This window comes from Bombus pyrosoma, linkage group LG16 (genome assembly GCF_014825855.1).
Source record: "Bombus pyrosoma isolate SC7728 linkage group LG16, ASM1482585v1, whole genome shotgun sequence".
Classification (NCBI taxonomy): domain Eukaryota; kingdom Metazoa; phylum Arthropoda; class Insecta; order Hymenoptera; family Apidae; genus Bombus; species Bombus pyrosoma.
In genome coordinates, this window is record NC_057785.1 from 73394 (window position 1) to 77155 (window position 3762).

Below are 3762 nucleotides of genomic sequence, written 5' to 3' on the forward strand. Positions count from 1 at the left end.
ACAGCCAGCTCCGCTTCCCCCTCTCTTCTCATCCTTTCTTCCTTGTCTTTCCTGATTTTGTTTTCTTCTTTTCCCATTGGGTGCGCAAGACGGCCACCTGCACCGGTCGCTGTCCCTTTCGAATAGCCCGCGCGGCGCACCTTCGGCGTGCGTGCCAATATGGCTGCGTCCGTGTGGTTCCCTGGGTAGCTCGTGCAGCGGCGCTGTTGTCACGCGTCCCAATGTGGCTTCCTCGCTATCCTAACCTCACACGGGGTTATGTTTCGCCTGTCGCGCCTTTCCGGACCGAATTTCTTCGGATTTTATGCCCCCTATTGCTCTCATGCACTAGTCCTTCCCTTTGCTTGCCTTCCTTGCTCGGATTCTCTAGTTTTCTAGAGATTTCGACCACGTTCACGACTCCGTCCTTTCTCACACTTGCACTCCCGCCCCGTCGCCAGTCTTTCCGTATGAATTACGATCTGGAACCCTTTACCGCAGGATACAAAGAAAAGGCAGAACACTTTGTTTACCTATTGTCCCAAGAGGTTTTAGGTGGTCCGTTATTAACCATGCGCACCAGTCAATTATGCACTTAGGTTGGGATAAAACACTTGAGAAGCTATATGAGTATTACTGGTTCTAAGGAATGGCGAAATATGTTCGTAAATTCGTTGAGAACTGTCATGCTTGTCAGGTTTCCAAGACAAGTTCAGGTAAAATACAAGCTGAACTATATCTTGTTCCTAAGACCAGCATTTCTTGGCATACTGTTCACATGGACATAACGGACAAGCTAAGTGGTAAGAGTGACTTGAAAGAATATGTTATCGATTTGGTGGATGCTTTCACTAAATTTGTATATTTGCACCATACGCGTAAAATGGATTCCCTTAATACTATTAAAGCACTTAAATCTGCTATATTTTTATTTGGGAGTCGTTGCCGGATAATACCGGTAGAGTTCCAAGATTTCTGTCAAGGAAAACAAATCAAACTTCACTTTATAGCAACCGCTACTAGTAGAGATAATGGGCAGGTAAAACCTATTATGGGTACGCTAATATGTTTACGACGGTAGAAACGACCGGGCGGTCTTGGCAAGACGCGGTTGGCGAGATATAATTGGCTTTGAATTGCACCACCAATCGTGTGACAAAATCGAGTCCATTGGAATTACTTATCGGTAAAACAGCTAGACCCTACGGCTTATTGCTGTCCGACAATATTGTAGAAAGAGAAATATATATCTCCGATGTAAGACAGCAGGCTATACAGAACATAGAGGTTAACGCTAAGTATGAAAAAGAGAGATTTGACAAAACTAAGGCTAAAGTAGTTAGATTTAATCTTGGTGATTTTGTTTTACGTAAAAATGAGGAGAGAAATCAAACCAAATTAGATTCAAAGTTCAGGGGTCCATTTGTAATAGCGGAGATTTTGGAAGGAGATAGATACGTTTTAAAAACATTGAATGGTAAACGATTATACAAATACAGCCATGATAAATTGAGGAAAATGCCGGATAGTTGCATTCCTGCCGAGTTGGATGTCTGTAATGAAGACAATGGCAGTGACAACGATAATTTGAGTACACCGGTCTCGGAGGAACATTAGCACTATGTCCATAACATCTAGCGTAGTGTTTCCACATGCGCCCAGAGTGGTAATGTGATGGGATTTAGTGTTTCCACATACGCCCAGAGTGGTAATGTGATGAGATTCAGTGTTTACACAGTGTAGTATGCCCAGTGTAGTATTGTAATGAAGTTCTGTGACCATATACACCCAGTGTGGTAATGTGTTGAAATTCAGAGTGTCGACGAACGACCAATGTAGTATTGCGGTGTGTACCGGTGTAAGGCTGTGTAGACTGATGATTAGAGATTCACAGGATGCAACTAGCACTTTAAATAAACGTCATAATGTTATTGATTGTTGTTTTCCGTTTGGCTAATGAACATTCAATCAGAATCTTTGTTTTTGAATTGGACCCTTGGCTTATTGGAATGTTTGGTTAAATTGTAAATAATGTCAGTTGTATTAAGTCTAATGTTGAGCAAACCGAATATTGTAAATGCACCCGAGGACGGGTGATTGTCAGGATGGCCGTGTCGGAGATGTAGGGACATTGAGCCTTTCTTTTGAAATTTTGGAAAGAACGCCAATACTTGGGCTCGAGGTACACAACTGGTCGCTGAACGTAGCCACGGTCACGGGATGAACGTTTTAACCTGATAGAAGAGGTACCGATATTGAGGGACACGTTGTATTAACAAACAAGTCCCGGCCAGGAGCAGTCGGCTCTACGCGGGTCTGCCTAGCAACGGCGCCTGGAATTTTGTTGATAAGTAAATAGATTTGATGCCCTAGTAAGGGAGCCATGAAAACTTGATTTCTGATGGTTGATATGGGATATAGCTGGAATATGTCCCATTCAATACCAGAAATTATTGGAGTAGAAATTTTACAGAAGATGAAATTGCGAATTACAAACATACTCAAGTCGCTTATGTCGAGAATAAATTGGAAATGTTCAATTTTTGATTCTATAGCGATATTAGTTGATCTCGTAATGCTTGTCTGTAATTATCTATGAATTGTATTGGATCAATAATTTGTGAACTTATAATTCCTTGTTTTGCTAAAGTGAGGATGTTCAATATTTCGTCTAAGTGGAAATGTAATTTATAAAGTGCATTGTCGATTTTAAGAATATAACGAGACATTAAATTAGTAAGTTTCATTTCGTTTTTAAATTTATTGTGGTTTTGATTCAATTTTTCAGTGGTTTGTAAGCTGTCAGAGTCTACGATTTTTCTGATTAAAGTGGTTTGATTTGCGATGATAGTTTTTAACCCCTTCCCGTGCCATTTAGTTCAACGAAACACAACGGAGACACAAGGAATCACGAAACCGATAGATCGTCGGTGACCTTGTCACGTAAACTTGTAACTTAGATTATAAAAAAAAGAAGGTTGAGCCGTAATCCAACTCTTAACTTTCTTTTATCAAACTTTATTATACATTCAATGATTACAATAGTCTTACGGAGGTAGTATAATATGGTAGTATGAATCAGAGAAGGTTTGGACAAAAACTGCCTGAGCTTGCTGAAGTCTCGGCTTATATATGTTTTGGTTTGGCGATATTCAGGGGGCTCGGTGTAGGTTATGATGATAACGTGCAGCCGTGTGCAAAAGAGTCCAAAGGTTGGGGGGGGGCTCTTATCTCTGATAGATAAGGTGTGATTAAGGTGTGATCGATATCACATAGCCCCTCCTTAGATTGATTTTAGTCCTCCAAAATCTTAGCGTTTCTTCAGTATGGAGGGATGGAATTGGACTCCACCTGGCTGGATCTCTATTTGTTCTTCGTCGTGGTATTTTATGCTTTTGAGCTTTGTTGATGTTTGTAGTACTTCTGTATAAATATTTGGGGGTGTAGGCTTCGTCGCAATGTTTTGAATGTTGGTTCTGATTTTACAGCATAGTAGGTGGACATATAATTTCGTTGGTAAATATTTCCTAAATAAATTGTGTTGAGATATGTATAATTTTGTGTGCTGGACTAGGTTAAATGCGTAGTAGAGATACTTGTATGTGAGTATCAGTGTGTGAAAGTATGTGTGTGCGTAGCGTCTCGAAAACAGATGAATGTAAACAGTTCAGTCGGTTAACAGTCGGGTATAGAAGAAAGTGTTGAGACGCGCGCAAATGTGTATCGATGAATATATTAGAAATCACCCACTAAATAAATATATAACTATTCCAATATTAATTC